The sequence below is a fragment of the Nyctereutes procyonoides genome, unplaced genomic scaffold, assembly GCF_905146905.1.
Source record: "Nyctereutes procyonoides isolate TBG_1078 unplaced genomic scaffold, NYPRO_anot_genome, whole genome shotgun sequence".
NCBI lineage: Eukaryota > Metazoa > Chordata > Mammalia > Carnivora > Canidae > Nyctereutes > Nyctereutes procyonoides.
This window is the reverse complement of record NW_026575125.1, coordinates 98,172,601-98,196,342: the sequence shown is the minus strand read 5'-3', so window position 1 is coordinate 98,196,342 and position 23,742 is coordinate 98,172,601. Positions and strand designations below refer to the sequence as shown.

The following is a 23,742-nucleotide window of genomic DNA, read 5'->3' as shown; positions in this document are numbered from 1 at the left end:
TAGATTCTGCCTAATCTGTAGTTAACTAGAAATCATAAATGACCCTAAGCCCCCCTTTCCAATATCGATTCCAAGAAGCTTTCCCAAATGACCACTAAGTGGGTGGGGCCAAGTGACCATGGTGCTGGCTACTTTGATGCAGTGCTGAACTCTGCTGAAATGGGCAGAAGCCTTTGAAAATACATTGGGTAATATGTAAGCTCTGTGCATGGAGAAAAGAAAACCTATGGTGCTGAAGTTTCTTTCCACACTCCGGTGTGTCTACGCAACTATATTTCTGCAGTCTTGGCTGCTATTTTCAGGTTTTGCTTCATGATAGAATATATAGTTGGTTAAACTCCTTTTCAAATGCAAAGAGTCCTGGGGAGAGCTATACCTTGGGATGTTAGCCCACTTGCAGAAGTATCAGTTTAGTAGTTCTGAAACTTTGATATTCATAATAATCACTTGAGGGTGATTGCTTAAAACTGCAATTTGCAAGGTATTTCCCCAGTCAAGAATCTGGTTCAGTAGATTTAGGGTATAGCTCAGGAATCTTTTTTTGTAACAACTCCTCAGGTGATTTTGATGTAGTGGTCCAAGGACGACATAAGGTAAAAGGTAAACATTAGTTTATTTTAGATCTCATCTCATCTCCTATGTTCCTTACTTCCAATTTGGCTCTAGGTCTCAGCCCTGGAGCACTGCCATTCAGAATCCTCTGGTTCATCAATACTGGCACTGATGCTACAGGTTGCCAGATCCAGCATTGTTTCTTCCAGGGCAATCTTGCTTCATCCATTGAACTGTGTACTACGAATGCTATGTCAAAGCTTCTTAGTCTCTAATTTTTGGAGTCAAGAGGTCTTCCTCATTGTTTCCCCTTGTAATAAATCTTCAAAAGGAGACAAAGTCACAGCACACTTCAACAATATTTTTTGAGAGCCCACTACATTCAAGGACAGAGGAAGATATTTTATGCTTCCAAAGCAGACTTATTAATAAAGCCTTTAATACCTTTATAACTGGGAAGATATTTCAAAAGGAGCCATCCTCAGGGGTTCAGAATTCAACTTTAGAATAAAGATTGAAAGGTTTTTTTCCACCTAAAAATTCCAACACTATGCTTGGTAATTTCTATGATATGGCAAAATCAAATTGAATGCACTTGTGCATAAAACATCATTTAATATTCTGGGAAATTTATTTTAAAGAGGAACTGTCAGTCTTTTGAAAAGCTTTAAACTTAACTTACTCTTACAAATGTCAAGGTCAGGCATCAAGTTTATCTCATCCATCTTTCGGGTTTTACAACTAGGGAAGGAACTAGCTAACATTATCTTAGGGTCATGAAAATATTAGTTTAGTAAATCAGCAGACATGAAAATCTGTCTCTGGTTTGATGTTTTATTTTAGTACCTGGACATAAGTTATGGTGCTTCAACATTGTTATATTATCTTAAAATTTTAATAAATACTATAGGAAATCCAGATCTTTGAAGAAACATACATGAATATCATTTTACAGTCTGAGAAACTCCAAATATAAAATGACTGTTCTTAACAAAATGATAGTGATATCTCAGTTTGAACTTTGGCCTGGCTGCACCTTGCTCTACTTTCTCTATAATCTCTATTCTTTCCAGAAACCACAACTAATTGGACAAAAGAGAACACTTGGCTTTTCATTTTCCCCTCTCATTGCACAAAGGGTGGTCACTGCTTGCATCCTGTCCTCCTAAGAGAATATGGGGAACTGAATGTAAATGTCAGATTTATATTAAGATCTTTATTTTCCATAAGAAGGAAAACCGTGTTTATTGTGTTCTAAGTCCATATTCATCGTGGTAATCCTATCCCCCCTCTTTTTTTTCTTTTTTTTCCTTTTTTTTTTTTTTGGTAATCCTATCCCTTATGTTCATTTATGTATGTGTGTGTACACAAGTCACTAAAGTGTTCTTAATTTGATTATTTCATCTTCTTCAATTTAATTGAGGTACTGACCAAATAGATTACTCATACTCCTACAGCAAGATTCCTGGTTTTACTGATTAGCCTTGGAATATTTTGGAGAAAATAGTCACCATTTTAGGAATTAAACTTGAGGTTCTGATTGCATCTTCTCTTCTATCAAGTATGTTTCTAATACATTTTGGACTAAAAAAAGTAAACTTTGTAAAAACAACATGTATTTTGTACCAGGCCCTGTGTTAAGCATTTTCACATATATTCTCTCACTTTTAGCTATGAATGACTCCATTAATATTCCATTTTATAGTATGTATTCAATACACATTAATTCAGTCATTCTTTAATAAGAAATGTACTCATATTGAGAACCAACTATATACAGGATACTCTACCATACTCTAGGATGGGGATTGTTTTGGTGAAACTAACGAGATATAAAGGAAATGAAAGGTTCAAGCAGAAGGTTATAAATCAACTCATCGAGAAGTATAGGTGCACTCTAGTTACCATCACACCCAGGGAGGAGCCGCAGCTGCCACAGCCGCCCCAGTCACCATTACTGCAACCATGAGCAGCGAGGCCGAGACCCAGCAGTCACCCATGCCCCCCCTGCCATCCCCGCCCTCAGTGCTGCAGACACCAAACCCGGCACCATCTGCAGCGGTGCAGGGAGCAGCGGCCTGGGCAGCCTCACATTGGCAGTGCCTGCCAGCAGGGACAAGAAGCTCATCACAATGAAGGTTTGGGAACAGTAAAACAGTTCAATGTAAGAAATGGATATGGTTTCATCAACAGGAATAATACCAAGGAAGATGTATTTGTACACCTGACTGCCATAAAGAAGAATAACCCCTGGAAGTACCTTCACAGTGTAGGAGATGGAGAGACTGTGGAGTTTGATGTTGTTGAAGGAGAAAAGGGTGAGGAGTCAGCAAAAGTTATAGGCCCTGGTGGAGTTCCAGTGCAAGGCAATAAATATGCAGCAGACCGTAACCATAGATGCTGTCCACGTTGCAGTGGTCCTCCACGCAATTACCAGCAGAATTACAATAGTGAGAGTGGGGAAAAGAACGGGGTTGGAAAGTGCTCCCGAAGGCCAGACCCAACAACGCCGGCCCCACCGAAGACGGTTCCCACCTTACTACATGCGGAGACCCTATGGGCATCTACCACAGTATTCTAACCCTCCTGTGCAGGGAGAAATGATGGAAGGTGCTGACAACCAGGGTGCAGGATAACAAGGTAGACCAGTGAGACAGAATATGTATCGAGGTTATAGACGACGATTCTGTAGGGGTCCTTCTCGCCAAAGACAGCCTAGAGAGATGGCAATGAGAAAGATAAGGAATGATGCCATCAAAAGGCGCAGGGTTTCAGACTGGATAAAAAAGCAAGACCCATCTATTTTCTGTCTACAAGAGACTCATTTTAGACCTAAGGACACCCCCAGCCTGAAAACAAAAGTTTGGAGAACCATTTACCATTCAAATGGTCCTCAAAAGAAAGCAGGGGTAGCCATCCTCATATCAGATAAAGTTTATCCCAAAGACTGTAGTAAGAGAAGAAGAGGGACACTATATCATACTTAAAGGATCTATCCAACAAGAGGACCTCACTATCATGAATATTTGTGCCTAATGTGGGAGCTGCCAAGTATATCAATCAATTAATAACCAAAGTTAAGACATACTTAGATAATAATAGACTTATACTGGGAGACTTGAACACGGCGCTTTCTGTAATTGATAGATCTTCTAAGCACAACATCTCCAAAGAAACAAGAGCTTTAAATAATACACTGGACCTGATGGATTTCACAGATATTTACAGAACTTTACATCCAAATGCAACCGAATACACAGTCTTCTCAAGTGCGCATGGAACTTTCTCCAGAATAGACCACATCCTGAGTCACAAATCAGGTCTTAAGTGATACCAAAAGTTTGGGATTGTCCCCTGCATATTTCCAGACCACCATGCTTTGAAACTAGAACTCAGTCACAAGAAGAAATTTGGAAGGAATTCAAACACTTGGAGGTTAAAGACCATCCTGCTAAAAGATGAAAGGGTCAACCAGGAAATTAGAGAAGAATTAAAAAGATTCCTGGAAACTAACGAGAATGAAGACACAACCATTCAAAATCTTTGGGATACAGCAAAAGCAGTCCCAATACAAGCCTCCCTCAAAAAACTGGAAAGAACTCAAACACAAAAGCTAACCTCACACCTAAAGGAACCGGAGAAAGAACAGCAAATAAACCCTACACCCAGCAGAAAAAGAGAGTTAATAAAGATTCGAGCAGAACTCCATGAAATAGAGACCAGAAGAACTGTGGAACATATCAGCAAAACCAGGAGTTGGTTCTATGAAAGAATTAATAAGATAGATAAACCATTAGCCAGCCTTATTCAAAAGAAGAGAGAAAAGACTCAACTTAATAAAATCATGAATGAAAAGGGAGAGATCACCACCAATACCAAGGAAATACAAACGATTTTAAAAACTTATTATGAGCAGCTATATGCCAATAAATTAGGCAATCTAGAAGAAATGGACGCATTTCTGGAAAACCACAAACTACCAAAACTGGAACAGGAAGAAATAGAAAACATGAACAGGCTGATAACCAGGGAGGAAATTGAAGCAGTCATCAAAAACCTCCCAAGACACAATGTCCAGGGCCAGATGGCTTCCCAGGGGAATTCTATCAAACGCTTAAAGAAGAAACAACCCCTATTCTACTAAACCTGTTCCGAAAGATAAAAGGGATGGAATACTTCCAAACTCATTCTATGAGGCCAGCATCACCTTAATTCCAAAACCAGACAAAGACCCCACCAAAAAAGGAGAATTATAGACCAATATCCCTGATGAACACAGATGCAAAATTTCTCAATAAGATACTAGCCAATAGGATCCAACAGCACATTAAGAAGATTATTCACCATGACCAAGTGGGATTTATCCCCGGGATGCAAGGCTGGTTCAACATTCGTAAAGCAACCAATGTGATAGATCATATCGACAAGAGAAAAAACAAGAACCATATGATCCTCTCAATACATGCAGATAAAGCATTTGACAAACTACAGCATCCATTCCTAATCAAAACTCTTCAGAGTGTAGGGATAGAGGGAACATTCCTCAGCGTCTTAAAAGCCATCTACAAAAAGCCCACAACAAATATCATCCTCAATGGGGAAACACTGGGAGCCTTTCCCCTAAGATCAGGAACACGACAGCGATGTCCCCTCTCACCACTGCTATTCAACTAGAAGTCCTAGCCTGAGCAAGCAGGCAGCAAAAAGAAATGAAAGGCATTCAAATTGGCAAAGAAGAAGTCAAACTCTCCATCTTTGCAGATGACATGATACTGTACCTGGAAAACCCAAAAGACTCCACCCCAAGATGGCTGGAACTCATTACAGCAATTCGGCAGTGTGGCAGGATACAAAATCAGTGCCCAGAAATCAGTGGCATTTCTATGCACTAAGAATGAGACTGAAGAAAGAAAATTAAGCAGTCAATCCCATTTACAATTGCACCCAAAAGCATAAGATACCTAGGAATAAACCTAACCAAAGAGGTAAAGGCTCTATACCCTAAAAACTATAGAACACTTCTGAAAGAAATTGAGGAAGACACAAAGAGATGGAAAAATATTCCATGCTCATGGATTGGAAGAATTAATATTGTGAAAATGTCAATGCTACCCAGGGTAATTTACACATTTAATGCAATCCGTATCAAAATACCATGGACTTTCTTCAGAGAGTTGGAACAAATCATCTTAAGAGTTGTGTGGAATCAAAAAAGACCCCGAAAAAAAAAAGACCCCGAATAGCCAGGGGAATATTAAAAAAGAAAACCAGAGCTGGGGGCATCACAAAGACAGATTTCAAGCTGTACTACAAAGCTGTGGTCATTAAGACAGTGTGGTACTGGCACAAAAAGAGACACATAGATCAATGGAACAGAATAGAGAATCCAGAAGTGGACCCTCAACTCTATGGTCAATTAATATTCATCAAAGCAGGAAAGACTATCTACTGGAAAAAAGAATCCTGGAGGAGAACACAGGCAGCACCCTTTTTGAACTTGGCCACAGCAACTTCTTGCAAGGTACACCCATGAAGGCAAGGGAAACAAAAACAAAAAAATGAATTATTGGGACTTCATCAAGATCAAAAGCTTCTGCACAGCAAAAGAAACAGTCCACAAAACTAAAAGGCAACCCACGGAATGGGAGAAGATAGTTGCAAAGACCTATCAGATAAAGGACTAGTATCCAAGATCTATAAAGAACTTATTAAACTCAACACCAAAGAAACAAGCAATCCAATCATGAAATGGGCAAAAGACATGAAGAGAAATCTCACAGAGGAAGACATACACATGGCCAACAAGCACATGAGAAAATGCTCCGCATCCCTCGCCATCAGGGAGATACACATCAAAACCACAATGAGATACCCCCTCACACCAGTGAGAATGGGGAAAATTAACAAGACAAGAAACAACAAATGTTGGAGAGGATGTGGAGAAAGGGGAACCCTCTTGCACTGTTGGTGGGAATGTGAACTGGTGCAGCCATTCTGGAAAACTGTGTGGAGGCTCCTCAAAGAGTTAAAAATAGAACTGCCCTAGGACCCAGCAATTGCACTGCTGGGGATTTACCCCCAAGATACAGATGCAGTGACATGAGAGGACACCTTCCCCCAATGTTTATAGCAGCAATGTCCACAATAGCCCAACTGTGGAAGGAGCCTTGGTGTCCATCGAAAGATGAATGGATAAAGAAGATGTGGTCTATGTATACAATGGAATATTACTCAGCCATTAGAAACGACAAATACCCACCATTTGCTCTGAGGTGGATGGACCTGGTGGGTATTATGCTAAGTGAAATAATTTAGTCGGAGAAGGACATTATGTGGTCTCATTAATTTGGGGAATATAAAAGTTAGTGAAAGGGAATAAAGGAAAGGAGAGAAAATCAGTGAAAATATCAGTGAGGGTGACAAAACATGAGAGACACCTAACTCTGGGAAACAAACAAGGGGTAGTGGAAAAGGAGGTCAGTGGGGGTGACTGGGTGACGGGCACTGAGGGGGAGCACTTGGTGGGATGAACACTGGATGTTTTGCTGTATGTTAGCAAATTGAACTCCAATCAAAGAATAATTAAAATTTAAAAGAAAGTATAGGTGCACTTAAATGTACCAGGTATTAGTGTTGTGGAGTGTTGATGTAAACCTCTGTTTAAAGCAAATATATGATTTTACATTTCCTGTCAGTTTCTGTTGTCTCACCTATCTTCACTCATATATCTGCTCCCAGTGGTTTACAGATTTGTCTTTTTTGTAGTGAATTTTGTTAATATAGAATAAGTGGGCCCTGCAAAGCCCAGAAGGAGACCTTTGTGAGGTAGAAATAGGACTTTGGGCCATTTTTCAACAGGAAAGGATGGTCTGTCTTCACATTTTGCTTTAGTGCTCGATGGATATTTTCTCTATCACCAACACTGGAGTTTGTGATTAGGAGTTAGTAGTCTGCAAAGTGAAACCCAACTGGGTTGCCGAGAGGCAGGCAGCTGCAAAGGAAAGCTCAGGCAATTATGGGTTTGCAAGAAAGAATAAAAGGTTTCCCTGGTGGTTCAGGATTGTATAATCAAATCTGTGTCTGTCAATTGCTAGAGTCAGATAATGGATTTTGCCTACGATTACATAATCTGAAACAGAGGACCTGTAAAACCCATTAAAAGGGATACTTGAGTGAATGAGCATAGTGCTATACAGACTTTGAAATTGCTTTTCATAAGTTATCTCCAAATAATCAAATCTAAGGAGGAGAGGAATGAAGCAGGAGGTGATAGGTATTTCGCTAAAGAAGAAAATAGGCATTTCTACTTTATTGTTTCTTCCCTGGAATAATGGTGATAATAATAGTAATTAAAAAAAATCTAGCAGGAGATCTTCCCTCCACCACTCTCAAGTGAAAAATCAATAGGTAATGTTTCCTAAAACCTCTACCTTTATTCAAACTCCCAAGTACAACCCCTCATCCCCTTTGGCTTCTCTCTTCCTTGAACAGGTTTTATTAAGCTAACTCTTTTATTTGCGTTGATGCTGATTTTCATTCCTTCTCTGGATTTTGCTACCTATGCAAAATAGATGTGAGACAGGTGCTATAGATAAGATGGTACCTAGTCTGTTTCTTATCTATTCGGAAGATGAACACATTTATGCTAATAAATGTGTGCATGAGACAGCCACACACTATCCTATAACTTATATCGTTGGTTGTTCTGTACCAAGGAAATTGTTATCTACAACCTATAGAGCTCAATCTCTCAATCTAAACAAAACTTTTATGATAGCCATATTGGCAAAACATTGCTGACATAAATTTTATGTGGGGATAAAAATATGCTTGCAGTGTAAGTTTTATATGGATGTATAGATTTCAGAATTCAAATGTAGCAAATTGATGAGATGGCCAGGGAGATCTGAATTTTCTTTTTTAAAAGGTGATAAAAATAACCCAAGGGCTGTAGACTGAGATAAAAATAAATGCACTACATAATGTATTTGATTTAATTTATGATGTCTTTCCTGTGCCTATTCTTAACAGACTGGGCGTATAATGCCATTAGGTCAGCAGAGGTGCTGTTGATCCCTTACCAAAAAAGACTCTTGCCCTCGGATGAGTGTAAGAGATGTAGTGGAACCTATGAAGCGCTGTCTTGATCCTCCTTTGAGTAAGGATGCATTGCTCTGCTACTGGGAGTGAGGTTAGAAAGACAGCCTCCAGCTGCAGAGGATCGCCTCACTCCAAGTCGCACTCCTTCCCAGATCATTCATATCCTATGATGGATGTAAGAATAAAAAGCCCTCTTATCTCAGTCCAACTTGGAACAACTCTGAATAGCCATCCTAGCTCCAGAGGCTCCAGAGGTCCCTGCGGAGACAGCCTAGTCATCCTTGAGCCTGCCTTGCAACTCCATGTCTACCACTCTCCTTCCTTTCAATTTCCTTTCTTTGACAAGTGTTGCTACCACAGGCACTTCTTTTTTTTTAATTTTTTATGATAGTCAGAGAGAGAGAGAGAGAGAGAGAGGCAGAGACACAGGCAGAGGGAGAAGCAGGCTCCATGCGCTGGGAACCCGATGTGGGATTCGATCCCGGGTCTCCGGGATCGCGCCCTGGGCCAAAGGCAGGCGCCAAACCACTGCGCCACCCAGGGATCCCCCACAGGCACTTCTTAATAAACATCCTAGATGCTAAATTCTCAGTGTTTGCTTCCCTGGAAACACAATCTGGGACCTATGCCACATTATGACTTTTGTGGGTCCTATGAACTTTTGCCTTCATTGGCCTCTTTCTCCATATAAGAAATATTAAAAATAAGATCCTATGACTATATTGGTATAAAGATGAATATGTTAATATTTTATGGTAAAACTTTTTCTTCTACCTAAAAGTTCATGGTTTTCTTTTAATTTGAAAGAATGCAAAGCAGTTTTTTGGGCCTCAGGCACTGTGGCTATTGTGCCCAATGGGGTAGTCAGCCCTATCTCTGACAGGAGGCAATTATGCATCAAGCACATTAAAAGATTATAAAGTCTGGGAAGACTGCTTTTGTTGCTCTGTCTTCCAATCTTAGATCATCAGGCCCTTCAAATACCGCCTACTTTCCAGGGAAACCAACTAGCAGCTAGCCTTCGTTTCGGAAAAGATCATTTGTAGTAAGATGTAAATGATGTAAAGCTGAGGTTTTAATTTTTTTTACTCTCTAAAAAGGTAGTGGTGGATACTTACTTTGTATGACAGAATGGTTTTTACCAGTTGTGTCATTTCCTTTCCACCCCCCATCTTTCTATGTCTACATTTGCTGCTGTTCTGTTAATGTTTCTTCCTTATTTTTTTTAAAAAAGATTCTGTTTAATCATGAGAGACACAGAGAGAGGCAGAGAGACAGGCAGAGGGAGAAGCAGGCTCCATGCAGGGAGCCCGATGCGGGACTGCATCCCGGGACTCCAGGACCACGCCGTATGCCAAAGGCAGGTGCTAAACCGCTGAGCCATCTAGGGATCCCCAATGCTTCTTAAACATAGATTGAATCTCAAACCTGGGAGGCTCAGATGGCTCTTCTCCATAGCATTATCTATGTATAGATGAGGTAGGGAGCAGTTGAAAGAGGAGTAAGGGCGGTGCCTAAAGTGAACTAGTTGTCTGCTTCCTCCCACCTCCTTGAAGCCTTTATTCCAGGTTGATCAGCTATCTCTTTTTGTTAAAGATTTATTTATTCATGAAAGACACACACACAGAGAGAGCTACAGAGAGAGTCAGAGACATAGGCAGAGGGAGAAGCAGAAGCAAAAGCAGAAGCAGGCTCCATGCAAGGAGCCCAATGTGGGACTCGATCCCAGGACCCCGGGATCATGCCCTGAACCAAAGGCAGATGCTCAACTGCTGAGCTACCAATGTGTCCCATGGTTGATCAGCTATCTTCTCTTTTAGTTTACTTGGACACTAGAAGGTTCTTTTTGTTTTAAACAATCTAGCAAACATATTTTTGAATGCCTGCTATATACCAAACTACTTTGGGGTGTTTTATTTACATGATCTCAATTAGGTACAGTAGGGTATCCTAGCTCAGCTTGATCTGGATAAATGATCTGACTGTATGCTGAGTCAGTGGCTCACATGGTTTCACAATGCATTAACTAAAGTGTATAGCAGGAAGAAGACCCAAGAGAAATAAGCTTCTCTTCTTAGGGGACTAGAGTCAGAGATAGAGAAGGGTTAAGGGTGAGGACATTATGCCTAGAAAGGCAACAGAGCACTGTAGCAAAGAACATGGGCTCTGGAGTCAAGCTGCCAGTATTTGAATACTGGCTCTACCGTTTACTTGTTAAGTAACCTTGAGCAAAGTACTTAACCTTTCTGTGCCTCTGTTGCCTTACATGTAAAATTGGGATGATAATAATAAGTACTAGCTTCATCAAATTGTAGAAAGTATTCAAAGTACCAATATATACAAAACATTTAAAACAGTATCTGACATATAGTAGGTGCCTCAAAACATGGAAACTAATGCTATTATGGTGTCTATTACCATCACTGACACTATGAACTGGCTTTATTTGCCCTGGTGGACCTGAAGAGTACAGACAGAAGCCGAAGGGGTTGTTTTTTTTTAAATTTTTTTTATTTATTTATGATAGTCACAGAGAGAGGGAGAGAGAGGTAGAGACACAGGCAGAGGGAGAAGCAGGCTCCATGCACCGGGAGCCCGATGTGGGATTCGATCCCAGGTCTCCGGGATCGCGCCCTGGGCCAAAGGCAGGCGCCAAACCGCTGCGCCACCCAGGGATCCGAAGGGGTTGTTTTTAGAAGGGTCTTTGTGAGATTGACTACCAGTAGCACTGTTCTGGGCTCAGATGACAAAATACAATACACAGCTGGTGAGAGGGTGTTTGGCACCAGGAGGTGCCATTTGCTATATTAGCGGTTTTGCAGCTTTGTGAACACTAAGAAGTAGCTCCCTAAGCAGGGAACTGTACTCTCTCCTTTTTTTGTTTGAAGATTTATTTATTTGAGAAAGAGTGAGACAAGGGGCAGTGGGAGAAAATCTCAAGCACATGCCCCTCTGAGCATGGACCCCAATGCAGGGCTTGATCCCATGACCCATGAGATCATGACCTGAGCCAAAATCAAGAGTCAGTGGACTGAGCCACCTGGCACCCCATGCAAGCCACACTCTTATCTGGAATGTGCCTACATGAGTTCAGGAGATAGAGGTAGAAGTGACTCCTAAGTAGTGACAACAAATTATCAGGACAAAACCAAACTGTTTTGACTTGCCAAGCTCCTTCCAACGCTGCCTGCTCTATTTACATGACCCAATGTGATTAGGCCCAGAATCTTGGGTGGGGCAAGGAAAGGCAGCAGTCATTAGTCATCATCTGCTCAGAAACTGTGGGTGGATCAGATACTTGGCTGCATGGCCCTTTGCTTCCTGGGTACCAGACCCAGTGTAACCAGTGCTGTGGCTCACCTCTAGTGAGTCTCTATTTGGAAACAATTTGTTTCTGAAATTCCTTTACTGTTGAGACCTTATCATAAACAGAGTTATTAGGCAGACAATGGGGGATGAGGAGACCTCAGAGGGGGGAAAATGTAGGGGTCAGTGTTAATTTCAAACAAGCATCTTTGCCAAAATGAAATAATTACTGTATCTAGATAAAGCAGACTAAGTTGGAACAAGCAAATGTTCTTGGCAGGAAGTCAGTCACATGCTGCACACTTCAACTTATGGGCAGCTATTGACAGATTTAAAATAGTTTTTGGCTTAATGTGATGTTGAATTATTGAACCCTGTTTTGTTAAACATTCATTAATAATCCAAAAATACCTGCATGTGTATCACCAATTTGTTTGTATTGTTCTTAAATGTTCCTTCTTTGTCAACTTTATTTTTCAGAATCATCATTACTAAAGTTCTCAGAAATTAGGGAGGTAGGCTTTTTTCCTATGATTTGCTACTAAGGATTTAACTTGCCTATTTTCAGTAAGACTGCCATAGTGACCTTGAATGAGTTTACAAGCAACAATTAACATGTTTCAGTTTCTTTTATTCTACAAACTCCCTTCCTTCCTTCCCATAGTCCCATTCCTTCTTACTTGTTCTTCTCATCCTAATTCCTTAGATAGATCACATTCCTTGTCTCCACTTTTACACATCTAGTCCCTCTTCAGTCCACTAAAACCTGGTTTCTGCTGTCATTATCCTTGAAAACTACTCTTGCCAACATCAACACTCTCACTACTCAATGCCATCCACTCATCACCTATGTGCTGATGATTCCCAGATCTATATTTTTAGTCTCAACATCTCCCTAAAATGTCAGGATTTTATATTCAATGGCCTGCCAGCATCTCCAGCTGGGAATCTCATAGGCAATTCAAACGCTTTATGTTCAAAACGGAACTCATCATTTCCCCCACTAAACCCATTTTTTCTTTTGATGTCTATTTTTTTACCCAATTGAAAAGTCATATTTTATCTTTATTTCACCATGCATCTAATAAATCACTATGTCTAGTTGACTTTCTCAAATATTCTTTGGTTGTCCTTTCTACTCTATCTTTACTGATGCTCTTCATTTTATCTTCATACTGCCACCTGCAAGATCCTTCATAATGAAATCTGATCTCGTCACTTCTATGGTTAAAACTATGCAAAACATCTCCATTACCTACTGAATAAAGCTCAATCTACCAAATTTGGCATTTAAGGCCTTCCTAGATCTTATATTGCCTACTTTTCCAGCCTTACTTTGGAAATGTTCTTCATTTCTTCCCTATACATTGCCCGTTTTTGCTTTTATACTTTGCATATACCGTCTACTTTGTCTAGAATGCTTTTATCTCCCTATACCTTCCTGGCCTGTATAATTTAACATATCTTTAACATTCAGCTTAGATCTATCTTCTTTAGGAAATAGTCTCTGTCTGCCCTCTCCATTCCCAGAGTAGGTTAATATGTCTTTTTTTGTGGTCCATGATAGTGTAATTGTACACGTCTCCCATCTTACCTCCTCTATTTAAGTATAATTCTTTGATTATATCTCTGCTCCTTCCACTAGACTGTGACCTCTTTAAGGTTAGGAGCCATGTATTGCTTACAGCTCTATCCTCAGCATCCATTGCCATCTCTAGCATCTAAAAAGGAATGCACTAGGGATCCCTGGGTGGCGCAGTGGTTTAGCGCCTGCCTTTGGCCCAGGGCGCGATCCTGGAGGCCCGGGATCGAATCCCACGTCGGGCTCCTGGTGCATGGAGCCTGCTTCTCCCTCTGCCTATGTCTCTGCCTCTCTCTCTGTGTGACTATCATAAATAAATAAAAATTAAAAAAAATAAAAAGGAATGCACTAAATGTTCAATATACAAATGAATGATGATAATAAACACTTAGGATTTTATAGCATTGTTCTGTTTGTAAAGTTATTTGCCACATATTGTCTTATTTGAATTGATAGATTGAGTAAAAACAGCTATCCAAAAGGGAGGCAATGTAGCAGGACTAAGAGTTTAGGCTTTGCAGTGATACAGACCTAGCTTGAGTCCTGATTCCACCACTCACTAGGTATATGCTCTTGTGTTAAGTCACTTAACCTTTCAAAGTGTTGTTATCCTCATCCATAAAGATGGAATAACAGTAGTTCCTACTTCATAGAGTTGTTTTGAGGATTATATGAGATAGATAGTTTATGCAAAAATACAGTGGTTCTATGTATATAGTAAATACCCATTATTATTATTATTATTATTATTATCCCTCATCTTTTCCCTATCTGGCTTTTTCCTCTTGACATTTGAACTAGATTACCAGATGCTATGTACAGCTCTTAGAACAATTCCTAGCACAACACATAGTAAGCATTCAAAGCGTGATGCCTATTATAATTATCCTAAAGCAATACTGTTCTCTATATGTGCTGATTCAAACATAGAACAGAAGAAGAGTTGCTTTGGATTTTAAAGATATTTCTCTTTTGCCTTAGGCTGGAAAAAAGTAATCAGTTATCTTGTTCAGGTCAACAGAGTCTAAACTATTACTTACTCCGAGCCATTGTCAAGTGCTAAGAAAGAAAAGTTTTCTCAAAGAATTAAGAAATGATGCCACCCTAAAAATTCAATGCAAAATTGTCTTTATTTTTCTGAAGAAGTTTTAAAAAATCTATTTATTTATTTATTCACCAAGTAGTTATTGTATACTTACCATAGGTCAGGCATTGTGCTGAGAACTGTCCTCTGGGAGCTTAGAACAGATCTACTAAGTTGGAGTCTGAGTATGGACCCCAGATTTGAGAACTAGTATATACAGAGATGTATAGTCCCAAGAAAAAGATAGTGTAAACCATAGGTTTACAACGAACATTTAATATGGTCTTGAAAAGCCTTATGTAAATTGATTATCTCTTCTCCACTGATTGACAATGACATTTCAGAGCTAATTTATCTTCATTGCTGATTGATCTTTAGTGGACAAAGTTTTTCTTCCTTTTTTTAAAAAAAGAATTGACTGTGAATCTAACTCCATCAAGAATATTTAAAATGACAAATAACAGAGCACCTGGGTGGCTCAGTCAGTTATGCATCTGGCTCTTGGTTTTAGCTCAGGTCATGATTTCAGGATCCTGGGATGAAGCTCTGCATTGAGCTCTGCACTCAGTGGGGAGTCATCTTCAGGATTCTTTCTCCCTTTCCCTCAGCCCCTCCTCCCTCCTCTCTCTCTAAAATAAATAAATAAATCTTTAAAAAGATGTCAAGGCACTGAGGGAGGCACTTGATGAGATGAGCACTGGGTGTTATACTATATGTTAGCAAATCGACCTCCAATAAAAAAAATATACCAAAAAAATGTCAAAGAACATGTTGCAGGAAAGGAATAGATGAGGAAGTCCTGTTTGGCCATACATTTGGGCACACATTATGGACTTCCCCAACTATTGCCATCACAGTCCATCTATCCCTCACTGGTTTCATTTCTTCTTTTTATTTGATTTATTAGGTGCATAGTATAATCTATGTTCATCAAATTGAATGGTAGATAATGCCCTTGAGTCTCAGCTGATTCTGCTGCTGTTTCAGCAAAAACTTCAAGGAAAATAATCTTCCTGACCCCTTGGCCTCTTAAGGATGGAAAACTCAGGCCTGATTATCTAACATATGAGCTACCCTGCCAACCCTTAATACTATAGCTAGTGGTCTGTCTTCCTGATAACACTGTATTACTATGTAAGTTGGGGTTCTGGACTGTAAGGAACACAAACACACTCAGGTTATATTAAACTAAAGGAGACATTTGCAAAGGACATCAGACACTCATATAATTGAAGGAAGGCTGGGAAACCAAGTTTGCAAAGAGCAAAACCTGAAAAAGCTGGAGTGAACACAGTGTCATAGCAGGGACCACTTAGGGCGCTGCTGCTGCTGCTGCTGCTGCCACTACTTCTGCCACACTTGTTACCTTCTTTTTCCTTGTTTCTTTTATGAAAATTCAATTCCTTTTTTTTTGAAAATTCAATTCCTGATAAAACATCTGATTGGCTGAACTTGTCATATGACTGCTTCCTGGCTATATCAGAGGGCTGGTAGAAGCAGGACCAGGATCCCTGGGTAATCATAGTGAGAGGTGGGGAATAAGAGGTGAACCTAATAATTACTTCTCTGCTGAGCCTACTCATAATAGGGGAGAGATGTTTTTTTTTTTCCCAAACTGGGACTCTAAGAGGACAGGAGATAGATTCCAGACAGCTTCTCTTCTGAACATAATCTAATTAGGCTTTTATACTCCCCTTTTTACTGAAATGATTTATTATGGTCACCAATAATAAATAAATTGCCAAACTCAGTGGTTAATTCTCAGTCCTCATCTTATTTGCCCTTTTAGCAGTATTTGTCAGAGCTGATCATTCCTTCTTCCATGAAACAATTTATTCATCTGACTTCCAAGGTATAGATAGATTGTATTTTCTCTTTAGTCAGTCATTAGCAATCTTTTTTTTTGCTAGTTCTTCTTTATCTCTATGTCTGGTAATTACTGGAGTGTTCTAGGCCCCATTCCTTGGGAATTCGAATACTCCCTAGATGATCTCCTCTAGTTTCATGATTTTAATCACCATCTCTACCCATAAATTTATATCCTTATCTTAGAGTCTTCCATGAAGCCCAGAGTCAAATTAGCTAACTACCTGGTATTAATTTTCACTTGGATTTCTAAAAGGCATCTTCAACTTAAAATATCCAAATATAACTCTTGATCTTGCTCCAAACTTTTCCCTCTTTCTCATGTCAGTAATTTCAGGTCCCATTAGAAATTTCATAACTTATGTTTAAAATATAGCCAGAATCTGACCACATCTCACCACCTCTACTGGTATCATCTTCATCCAAAGCACAATCCATTCTCACCTGGATTATCGAAAGAGCCTATTAATTGGTTTCTCTGCTTCCACCCTTCTGTATGGCCTATTTTCCTTACAACAGTCAATGTGATCTTCTTTGAACATAAGCCAAGTCATAGTACTCTTAGGGTTAAAATTTTTCAGTAGCTGAGTTACTTGTTTTTTTTAAAATTTTATTTATTCATGAGGGACACAGAGAGAGGCAGAGACATAGGCAGAGGGAAAAGCAGGCTCCCTGTGGGGAGCCCAATGTGGGACTCGATCCCAGGACTCCAGGATCATGCCCTGAGCTGAAGGCAGATGCTCAACCCCTGAGCCACCCAGGTGCCCCAGTAGCTGAGTTATTTGATCAAGGATTCTCACATAACACTGACTGGGAAGTCTCTAGCCAGGTTATGGTACAGGATACTTGCTGCTTAACAAATCTGTTGCTTAGCAAATGGACACATGTTCTTAACAAATGGACTAGGCTCCAGAAAGGCTGATCTAATTCTTTGTTACATTGGTCAGAGAAAGTAAAGAATATACAGAGATATAAAAAATAGCCTTTCTTTTATATGATTGGGGCAGTGAAATGTGTTATGTGTCAGAGACCAAGAGTTTGAGGAGAAAAGGACCTCAGTAGAAATGGAGGTTATGGGGACAGCTGGGTGGTTCAGCAGTTGTCTGCCTTTGGCTCAGGGCGTGATCCTAGTCTGGGGATCAAGTCCCGCATTGGGCTCCCTTTGAGAAGCCTGCTTCTCCCTCTGCCTATGTCTCTTCCTCTATCTCTGTGTGTGTGTGTCTCTCATAAATAAATAAAATCTTTAAAAACAGAAATGGAGGTTATGGAAACTGTATAAACAGAATCATTACCAACTAATTAGAGAATTCCAAGAATGCAGAGTTCCTGTCTTTGTTTACTCTGGGCTCATTTCCATCTTGAAATAGAACATGTTGCTGTGGAAAGATTCACAGAGGTCATGATATCCAGATGAATAACTAGAAGTAATCTAGCTGAAAATTTACTAAATTGAGTGCACTAACAAGGGCCAGTTGGGGCCTTTATGTTCTGAGTTTACATGTGTACAAGAAAATAATAGGGTTAAAGATAAGTTATGCAGGTCATCAGAGTAGCCACAATTATTGGCTGATGCTGAAAGGAACATGAAAGAAATGGAATTTTCAATAAAAATGTCTAATGAACTGCTTAATTTGAGAACTGAGTTTTGGATTTAGAAGATGTGCTCATTATTGGGTGGCAAGCACATAGGCAGGAATGTAGATAATGATCCATACATCCAATATCTTGAGAAAAAGAACATGTGTGAACACAAGTGGGTGAGAAGACAGGACATATAGAAACATTGGAACAAATGATTTCAATAGATTAGGGAATTAAGTATACAGCTGGAAAGGAAAAATTGAATAGAACATTTGTGACACAGTTCTGAGACTTTAATCAGGGTATTACCTAGCTGATGTGTTCACATTAGAAGAGAAAGCTAGATATTGCTTTTTTTTTTTGATTTACAATGCAACCTGAATTGATTTCTGAATAAACTCCCCAAGAGGCAAGCCTGATAAAATTAATATTGAGGTCATTCACTGACATCAGAAAAATATTGCTAATTGTTTCCTCATATGGTATCAGTGGGAGAGAAAAACCTTGTCGATGATTAGCTTTCAATAAAGAGAAGGCCACTGGATTTAAAGTGACAGTTTCATTTTTTTTTTGTCATAGCAATGAAGCAAAGACCAAATAGAAGGAGAGAGCTGCAGATGTCTGTAGTGCATAAGGAGGGAAACAGAATAATTTAATTCTGATAATGGTACTGACTAGTACAACTTAATCTAATACATATTTATTGGGCATCTACTGTGTGATAGGCATCATGTTAGAGGCACCAGGGGATAAAAAAAAATGACACAGCTCCTGCCTCAAGCTGCTTGTAATTATACTAATGGTAGGGATAATAGCAAAACTAGTTAAATCTGTAGAGTTTATGTGTGACCTGAGGAGTACAAGTTATTGCTGCTGTGTGAACTAAAAGCAGGGTGTAACTGGCAGAAAAGAGGTTTCTTCCCACTGATTTCAGCCTGGAGCCTGTGGGGACTGACAGGGAAGATGATAAGGAAGAAACATTTCATGATGGTATGCAGATTGACTGGGCAGCAGTGATGGTATAGAGGTCCTGTGGGAATGTGCAGGAAGGTTGCTGTTTGTCAGTTGCCCAGGGGCATCACTACTCTTCCTGACCCTGAATTTGAGACAGATTAAGAGATCTGGAAGGGCTAGAGTTTCAGTAGACTTTGGGATTGTTGTGTTTGTAATTGGGCCTCCCTCTTTCTTGTCATCATGCTCAAGGACTGCCTGACTGATTGCTAGCTTATTTCCCAAGGGACTTTTGTGAGGCCTGTTGGCTGATACCTTTATTTTTATTTTATTTTTTTTTATTTTGTAGTGCTATTGTGTCCTCAGGCTGATGGTTCTATAAACATTTGTTATATAAGATTTACCCTGTAAAACAGAAATGCAAAAAGTACACTCTTCAGAAGCGGCAGTCTTTGCAAATTGCTGTATGGTCATTTAAAATCATTTGCATCTATGTATTAAGGCAAGATTCCTAGCAGGTTGGTGAGTGGACCAGCTAGTCATCGTGCCTACTCGTGGGTGCTTTCATATGTGTTGTCTATAGCCACTGTCTGTAGGATTGCCCAGGTTAGCTTTCTGCTAGCGGGTAGGTAGAAGATGATAAAGCTAGGGAAATATGATGAAGAAAAGCCAAAGGAAGAAAGAATAGGAGAGGACAAACTGGCCCAGAAAGAATAAGGAAAATAAAAGAATATAAAAATTAGGAGCAAGTGATAAGGGAAGGTAGGGTGGTAGAGGTAGCAGTGTGTCTGGGGACATAATCATTTTAAATGGATAGCAGAGTCTTGGATTAAGAAAATAAATACAGGGAGCAAAGAGGGGAGAGGGGAAAGCATGGAAGCTACTATGGGAATAAAGGAGATAGAGGATTGTTGATTACCTTGGAGTCTACAGACTAAGGCCCTAAGGCTGAGGTGAAATTGCTAGGTTTCCTTTGAGACCAGCAACAGAATTGTAGGGCTCACATACAAACCCTTGAACAGCTCCAGGGATATTCTGATTCAGCTTGCCCATAATATGATTCTTGGATGACAGCTTTTATTCATTTGGGATATTATGCAAGTTCTCAAAAACTCTAGTATAATGGACAATGTTCCTTGATTGTGGCAAGAAATATGTGTCTGGTCCCCCAGGCAGCAGTCACCCTGTGCTGCATGCCAGTTCACAGAGTCAAGAGAGAATATTGTAAATTGCACTTTTGAACCTGGCCTCACAGCGCTCATCCAGGCAGGCAGGCCAGACTGAAGTGAACATGAGTTCAGCAAAGGCGAATAATGATAAAAAATGTCATGTGCAAGTCTTCTCTGTCAATAACAAAGCTCATCTTTTTGTGCCAGCAAGACATTGCAAGCAGCCCACATTTCAAATTCAGTTAATCTCAAAATAATTCAAAAATCAAAGAGCTTATTCAACCATCAAGATATACCAGATTGACTCACTGTGTATTCATAGAAGAGACTCTGGGGGAGGGGAAAGGAAGACTCCAATATCAGAATCAGTCAAAGCAGCACTAGTTTTTCTTCAATTTAAATTGTTTTCAGACCATACAACTGTACTCTGAATACTAAGAAATATTGCCAAAGAATAGTTGATGATGGCATCATTTATATTCTCAACTAGGAGTAAAATATAGCACCTTGATCTCTGCAATTAAGTGGCCCTTGCCCCTCCCTCACACTTGGGTGTTTCTATCTCACTGGTTTCTTCTTTTAGTTCTGAATTTCACACTCTGTCCCTACTACAGCTGCTGTGGCACAAGAAGCTAGTAGGGAGGTAGGCAGAGGCATCCTGTTTGCAATTTGTCACAATACTAATATCTTCAGAGTCTTGTGTGTGTGTCTGTGTGTAGTTAGCACTTTGGTTTGTTCCAATATTCCCCCTCCCTCATTCTCTTAATTGTCTCTCTCTCAACAGAGGGGAAAGGGCTACTCTTACCTTAACTTGTTGAGCCTCATTTCCCTCATCTGTAAAATATAGGCAAGCATCATACCATGCCAGATTCTCACTAAATATTAGCATTTACCCCTAAATTTACCATTTCCTAGTTTTATGGAAGAGGAAATTGCAACTAAGAGAGGTAAAGGCATTTGCTTAAGGCCACAGGCCTGTAGATGGCAGAGTTGCCAGCTCTACAAATGTACCCCACTGTACTTTGCCTGTGAATGGCATGGGGGAGAGAACTGGCTTCCTTAGAAATTATTTTTCACAGAGGTGCCTGAGTGGCAGTCAATCAGTTAAGCATCCAACTCTTGATTTTGGCTCAGGTCATGATCTCAAGGCCATAAGATTGAGCACCGGGTCAGGCTCCAAGCTCAGTGGGAAGGTTGCTTGAGATTCTCTCTCTGCCTTTCCCCCTGCTCCTCTCCTCACTTGCACAAGCCCTCCCTCTCTGAAATAAATACATAAATCTTTAAAAATAAATTATTTTGTACAGTGTATGCCCACTACCATAGAGTAATTATTCAATTTTGATGTAAGACACAGAAGGAAAACTTGCCCAAAGAGTTAGAGGAAAATAGTTAATGTCTCCCTACCCTGAAAGGGGTGCTGAGGTTAAGGACTGTTCTCCACTCATTTCTTGCCTGTGTGCCTGCCTGTCTTTCCTTCCTTTAAAGATTTTATTTATTTATTTGTTTGAGAGAGAGAGAGAGAGAGGAGAGAGAGAGAGAGAGAGACTCCCTGCTGAGTGTAAAGCCCTATGTGGAGCTTGATCCTAGGACCCTGAGATCATGCCTGATCTGAAGCCAGATGCTTATCTAGCTAAGCCACCCAGTCACCACCATTTCTTTAATACAGGTCCACAATCTCCTATCCACAATTAAAAACTCTGATGTCTGAAAACTGAGCTGTGTGTGTGTGTGTGTGTGTGTGTGTGTGTGTTTATAAATTGACACCCAAATTCATTTGACAGCAAAATCTTTCCTGGTCTGATTTATGAAGCCTTTTATATTCTTTATTAATCCAATTTAGGGTGAATGTTTGTTTCACTAGAAATGTATTAATGTATTTGATTATGGGATGCTGCTCCCAATCTTGCTGGGGTACAATTTATGGTATATGCCCCATATTCTTTCTCAAATATGAAAAGTATTTCTAATTATGAAGTACTTATGGACCCAAAGGTTTTAGATGAGTAATTCTGGACCTATAAATACACATTTAGTACCTTCATGTGCCAGGCATTGTGTGAGGTGCTGGGAATGTGATACGGGATGAGAACGATGATGATGCAACTAACACTTTTACAGTACTTGCTCCAAGCTGGGCACTATGAAGTGCTTGTGTGAAGCCTCTTATTTATCATTAATGCTTACAAAATCTTTTGTAGTGGATATTATGTAAGCCATGCTTCCTACCCTCAAGAAGCTCATAGCCCTAGTAGGGTAATAGTAGCTCTGTGACAGATGCTAAAATAACTCTACAAGGAAAATGTATACACTTGAGCTGCTACTGCTGTCTTGGCCCAGATACCCTGTGGTATCTATTGCCACGTACTGGTATATAATGGAGCAAGTAAAGGCCCAGGACCATAAGGAGAGGAGGCAGCAGTGATGGAAAATAAAATGGTAAGGAAGAGGTGGCAGGGTGATTCAGTGATCCATGATGTATCAAAGAATACATTTAGGAACATAATGTCAGTCAGGTAGGGTAATTGAAATGTCAGAATATGTTGCTTGCTATGAGGTTCTGGTCAAGAGCTTTTAATGTCCTAATATAGGTTACTGTGACAGGTAAGAGTTTATTGAACAGCCTGGCATGTTAGCTTTGGAAGAATTAGGGAGGAAGTATTTGAAGATTTCACCTCCTATTTCTCAGCAATTCCTTCCAAAAGCATTATTTGAAATGAAACCTCAGGGCTCAAGATTTCCTAAAGGCAGGAGCCTTTAAACCTGTAGCCTAAGGATGGCTGCCCAACCCCTCCTAAGTGAGTATGGCTTTGCCCATGAGTATATTAGATAATGCTTTCCCAAATTGCTGGGCTGGGGTCAACTTTTGAAATATGAGAGAGAATCCAACCTGATGTAGCACCTGCCTGTTTCCAGTGAAACTTTCTTTTTAATTGCTCATGCTTAATGTAAATCCTGATCCATGCTGTTCAGGTGGCCATCAATTACAGATCTTCCCTGGCAGCAGGCCATGCTCCCTCTGCTCCCTTGGAGGTAATTGATGGGCTGAAGTGATTAAGGGTGATGTGCTATGCTACATCACAACCATCATTCCCATAACTAAGAATACATCAGCACACAAAGCATCCTTAGTTCTTAAATTGATAATTTTCATGAGCTGGCCAGACAGGGGTCATTTATATGTTTGTTGCTCACATTTTTCTTTCCTCCCTAGGGTTAGGTACTTCAGCCAGTAGGGCCATTAGCCCCTTGTCCCTGCTGATGAGTTCCAGCTTGGGGCCTGGTTGTTTGTCAGAACAGAAGCCTTGAGCACACAGTAAGTAGTAGGACAGGACAGGCAGGGTGAGGAGGAGATATGAAAACTAGCAGTGTCCAATTGGTGAGACAGAGGCCTGAGGGCTGACCTAACTGTTGGCTATAGGAATGAGCTGAACTAGGCTGGTAGGAGGATAGAAGTAACAATTCTAATAACATTAATGGGGCAGCCCGGGTGGCTCAGCGGTTTAGCGCTGCCTTCAGCCCAGGGTCTGATCCTGGAGACCAGGGATCCAGTC

At 40.2% G+C, this 23,742-nt stretch overlaps 1 pseudogene; it reads left to right on the top strand.

The window, feature by feature from the left end:
- Nucleotides 1–2,517: 2,517 nt before the first annotated feature.
- LOC129517751 (Y-box-binding protein 1-like) lies at nucleotides 2,518–3,301 on the top strand (annotated as a pseudogene).
- The last annotated feature ends 20,441 nt before the right edge of the window (nucleotides 3,302–23,742 follow it).